The sequence below is a fragment of the Myodes glareolus genome, chromosome X, assembly GCF_982192425.1.
Source record: "Myodes glareolus chromosome X, mMyoGla1.1, whole genome shotgun sequence".
NCBI lineage: Eukaryota > Metazoa > Chordata > Mammalia > Rodentia > Cricetidae > Myodes > Myodes glareolus.
In genome coordinates, this window is record NC_142053.1 from 53653497 (window position 1) to 53659142 (window position 5646).

The 5646-nt window shown below is 40.7% G+C and overlaps 1 long non-coding RNA gene across 1 annotated transcript; it reads right to left on the reverse strand.

Annotated features, from left to right (window-relative positions):
- Positions 1 to 1397: 1397 nt before the first annotated feature.
- LOC148117329 (uncharacterized) lies at positions 1398 to 4015 on the reverse strand. Its single transcript, XR_015736963.1, has 3 exons — positions 3914 to 4015; positions 2636 to 2739; positions 1398 to 1586 (listed from the first exon to the last, which is right to left on the reverse strand). It is a non-coding gene; the product is annotated as an uncharacterized LOC148117329 (long non-coding RNA).
- Positions 4016 to 5646: the final 1631 nt, after the last annotated feature.

The following is a 5646-nucleotide window of genomic DNA, read 5'->3' on the forward strand; positions in this document are numbered from 1 at the left end:
GGTTACTTCTAAGGTCCACATCCTCCAATCCCAGTACACTGTGCCTACTGTGATTGTATTACCACATTTGTCCTTGGTCCTAGTCGACCTTCTTAGTCTTTCACTTGGGGAATTTTATGATAACACACAAAATCATTTCTAGTTCTTGTGACCACAATTGTTATTTAGTGATGTAAGCCCCTCGAAAGGATAAAGCAGATTAACATGTTAAGTTACAAATAGGTAACCTTTTAAAAAGAAGATATGTGAATTAGGATAACAGCCTGGCTAGTTATCCTGAGTGGCGGACATCTCTACTCGGTGATATTTAGGTGGTTAGCTGTATACATTTAAAGCAGTAAAGGTATTAAAGGTAAGGATTGAGGCATGGCTGTTTATGTGTTTTCCTAGGTATAGTAGTCAGTTCAAGCTGCTCTAGCAAAATCACTGCAGACTAGGTGGTCTAGATAACTCAAATGTAACCTCACAGGTCTAGAGGTTGCAAGTCCAGACAGACCAAGGTCCAGCAGGATTGAATGCAGAACACGTGCATTTCAGTTGTATAGGCAGCTTTAGACTCAACATCCTTCCAAGATCTCTGTCTCTCTCTATCTCTCTGTCTCTGTTTCTCTCTGTATATATGTGTGTATGTGTCCTGCCTTCTTTCCCCACTCTCTCTTTTTATAAGGCTTCACTCTTAGAACCTTTAACTACCCTTAAAAGATCCTACCACCATGCATAAGCATATTGGGAGCTAAAATATATGCATACGAACTGGGAGAACACATTTAAGTCAGTAGCACTTATGTCACTGAAGATCAAAATGCTCGGTTTGCAAGAGAGTAAACCCTATTCAATGCAAGGACCAGAACAGAGAATAAGTAATACAAGTCATCAGCAGATATTAAATATCTCATTGTACACTCAGTAGAAGACCCTGTTGTATTTAATACGGTGTGTTTTAGCAAGTGCTTCCTGCTACCTCCCCATCCAACTCCAGGTTTGCATGTTTCCATTAAGGTGGAAAAAAAAACACTTTCAAGAAGGCAAGGCTATCTTTTCACATCCTATACAGATCCTTTTAGTTTCTATGGTTCCATTTCTTCATTCCCAAATAAGGGCATTAGTTCTTACTACCACCTTAAACTTCACATATGTGTAATCTGCTCAAGAGGTTTTCCTTCATTTATCTTTAATTGAAAACGTACCCTTATGTAATTTCATGTCTTAGGATACCCAGAATGTACCACAGGAAGTTTGTGGTTGTATTTGTTACATCGGAAATGCAGATAAACTCGAGGAGCTGCAAATAGTTGTGAGTACAACTTCACAAAGATTATAAAACATTTGAGGGCCCCACTCTAGGTTAAAATCAGCTTGTCTTGTAGCAAGTGAAAAACCACATGTACACACCAGTGGGCAGTTTACAACCAAATTTAATGATCATTGACAAATGGTGACCTTTCATCCAAGGCAGTAGAAGTGAGACTACATCAGTCACTACCTAAAATCTCTACAATCATAAAACCATTACTATCAGGCAAGGTTGGAGTAGGTCTTGAAAGGATGTCTTCATTTTATGATCTTTTAATATCATCTTTCTCCTGCTGAATAGTTAGGGAAAAAGAAACATCAAAATATTATTAAGAGAGACCTTTCTCTAATATGTTTAGTTTCTTCCTAGAGTTCCTTGCTGCCAGACTGTGTGATGGAGCTCAGTAGTACAGTGCTTGCCTAACATGAACTAGGACGTGGGGTTTGAAACCCAGCACCATTAAAAAGAATCTGTGCTAATTCTTTAAATAGTTATCATAATGCCCTAAATTCAGAATATCAAGGTACCACCCACAAAGCCTCACAAAGTGATATGAGAGTACACATCAACCATTTTAATACCTATTAAAGTTTAATATTAAATTAATATTAAGATTTAATATCTACTTAAACTATGGGTTTCACATTCCATTTGATTTATACAGTTGCCATTATTTGAGACGAAAAGGTAAAGGAAGCATTTCCTTCCAATACATCTATCAAGATACAATAAAGAAACTTTAAAACAGTTTCATCTAGTTTTGGAACTCTCAGACACTGTTGGTGTAATAAAAAGCATAGCACAGCATTTGTGAAAATTTTTTTGAAATTCTCCAGTAAGATGTAACTCTAGGAGTAACAATGATCCCCTGAGTCTGGGAGCATCAAGTATATTCAAGATCTGAATTTACTCCGTTTTATTTGTCATTAAGCAGAACAGATCAGAAGAGCAGCGTCTGCAGAATTCATTAGCGGGACAGGATCTCAGGCTCAAATTGGAAGATGCCTGATTAAAAGAACACACAGGGTTTTCCCTAGTGATTAGTCAAAGATTCCAAGATTGATTTTAATGTGAATTTTGTAATTTTATACAAGAAATTACCTTTTTCTTTATACTACTGGTGCCTATTACTACTATTATTACTACTGTTCCTACTAATGCAGGAACACTTACATATCCCCAATAACAAAATCCGCTATTGGTTATTTTAAATTGTTAAATATAATAGGACACTAATTATTATCATTTACTTTGTGGAAAATTTAATAGAGCATAGGTTTGTTAACTGACTCTGTTGACTTTCACCACTGTACCTCTCAACTAGAAACCTCCATGACTTACTTTCCATCGATGGAAGTGTATTTTTCTTCAGTAATGGCTTTCTTCAGTTTTGATCTGTCAAATCGTTCCACTTCAGACATGTCCAGTTTGTCAACACATATTTACTGAAATAAAGAACAAAAAAAAGTTACCTACTAGAATTATGATCAGATTAGGAATAACAGTTAAAATTCATAAAAATATCAATGAATACTTTGCATGGTAATTTTCAACAAGGAAAAACAGATCTTAGAAAGTCATGTTTTCTTAGAGTACTCTGATTACAAAGCATTAGTCCATTTCTGGTGGCAGCAAATGACAGCAGAAGAAGATGCTCCAGAAACTAAGATACTCTAGAAACTCGGGGGAAAAGAAAAGCCTGACTTTTAAAATCCCAGCAAAGGTAAAAGGAGACTATGAGCATCTTCACCTTCCAATCAGCTACTTTTAGGGGATTTGGGAATGGTGGTGAGCATCACACACTAAAAGAGAGGCACACAACACTGTACTAATTTCTACTGAAGGTCCAAAGTCAGTATATTAGAACATGCAATAAGACAGGGAAAGGTTTAACCTAGTCACTGCCAACTACAAGCCTCATAATAACCTTCTTGTAACCTTAGAAAATGTGTAAAAAAAAAAGAAAGTCACTATTTATGATCAAGAATCAAAAGCTTTAGTAGAACGAGGCACGCCAAATACAGCCGAGTCCTATTTCCAGAGATAAGAAGGCAGAGCTCTTCAACCAGGGCCTGGTTCTATCTTAGCTTGGGGTAGAACACAATCTAGTGACCAGAGTAGACTAGAGAGACCTCCCCACCCCACCCCTAGCTCCGAAGCTTCCATCTCTCAAACCCTTTCAGTCAAGGGTATCCTAAGAACCTCCCTTATCTGGTGAACATTGCTGATCTCAAAGCTGGGGAAATTGGGATTCACACATTTATAACTGCAGGGCAGGGCAGAGATATCTGTCTGAATTGTGTCATCTATAAATAACTTGTCACTGCCCAGTGTCCAGCTTAAGGGACAGAAGGGCGAAAGCCAAATCTAGAAGGCCGTTTCCCACCCACACCAACTCTCTTCCTAGCCTTCAGTACCTCCTCGAAGCAGCTCAGAACCCCTGCACCTCCCAAAGTGAGAACACCCGAGGACTGCGCCCTGAATTCGCGAGAAACAAAGCCTCCGCGAACTCGGATGCGCAGACAGAGCCCGGTCCACCTGAAAGCGCGAAAGCGCTAGCCCTAGCGCACGCACCAGCAGTTGCCACCGCACTGACCCCACGGGGCCACTGGTTTTTACCTGTTGGCTTCAAAACTCCTGTCAGGTAAGTCTGCAGCAAGGAGACCAGTTTGGTGCTCCTCAGTGCAGCTCCGAGCTTAGAAACTTTGCAATAGATCCCTCCTCAATCCCGCCCACCTTTACGATTGGACAGCTATTTCTGACATAAGCCCTGCACAAGATGGGAAGTCCTGACTTGCCACGCCCACTCCCCAGGTCTAGTTTTCTGGAAGGCAGTCTCTGTTCAATTTAGTGCCTCAGCATACCTGCCATTACAAGGCTTGATGGAGGAAATCTGATGGCTGAGGGGCGAACTGTGGGCAAAGTTCAGTTCCCTTCCTCTTCTGCAGCTTTAGCCTGAGGTCCGTTATTCCTTCTTCACAAATACATTCATTCTGCAGTCAGTTTAGGAGCCTGACATTAAACAGCTACATCTTACCCAGTTAAATTTTAATACCTGGACTTCGAGGGTCAAACTGAATGAGTTGTACTCTGGATTCTTGGCTTTTTATAGCCTTTGGTAGGGACTATAGTTTGATGACCACTGAGTGGTTTTGAAACTATGCTCAGGGACCTCTCTTCTGATGCCTGGCCTGCTAATAGTGCAGATGTGAGGGCCAGTGGTTCAGGGCCACTCACCACTGAACATTTTCTAGTTAAGTATGTGACATTTTAGACTTTTTGTGCCACTGAACATGAGAATAATTAGTATAGTATAGTCACAAGAGAATCTGACATAACATGCACTTTGCTTGTCCCGTAAGAGGCAGAAGATGAAAACCTATGTAGACTAAAGTCACTTCCTCCCAAGGCTCAGGAATTGTCACGGGAGAGGGCAGAAGGATTTGGAGATACAGAGTTAGTGGATTCGTACAGTGGAACGGTTTTCTGAACACAGCGGGGCGATTGTACCACATGAGCTGACAGTAGCTGTGACTATGTGTACACGACCTGCACACGATTAAATCAGACAAAATACCAGCATGGAGATGGAAGGAGGCCAAGAATTCTTGCCCCGTCTGAGAACTCCTGACAGCTGATGTTGAGAAAGGGAGAACCAGCTTTCTTCAAAGATGAGGCTCCTGAGGGGCTACCTATGCTCCAGGAGATGGTCCTACTCCCATGTACATACTGGCAGCACTAAATGGAATCCTTGGGGTTTTTATTTGTTTTTAAAGAGGAAAATACATGAAGTAGGGAGGGAATTGTAATTGGGGATAGAAGATGAATTGGAAGGGAGAGAATGGGGTGGCATCCTTGTTCAAAGCATCATACACAAGTATGAATCTCTCAACCAATAGAAAAGACAACAACAGTAATTAATTATACTAATTAATAAGTGGTAAAGCACAACTTTCGGACAATACCCTCCCCCAGTATCTACTGGGAGAGAACAGTGAAAATCTGATAGTTACTGTTGTGGAGTATCCACGAGGAAACTACTCAGACAAGAGCTGAAGCCTATAGAAAGCCTTTGCTAGCCACCCGGCAACTACACTGGGTGGCCAGAATCCCAGTGTAGCACCAAGCCTTTCTCAGGGTGAGCTTTTAAGCACAAAAACTGTATCCTGAATTGGCATACTTCAGTTAACGAGAATGTAACAGTAAGCTAGAAGCAGAATTACAGAAGCCAAAAGCAAGGTTAGTACATTTAGAGATGTTCTCAGAACTATGGCCCTTGCTGGATTAGGTCTTTGTTATAGTGTTGGCAGACGGTGCTGTAACCTGCTGAGTTTCACAGCTTGACTATACTT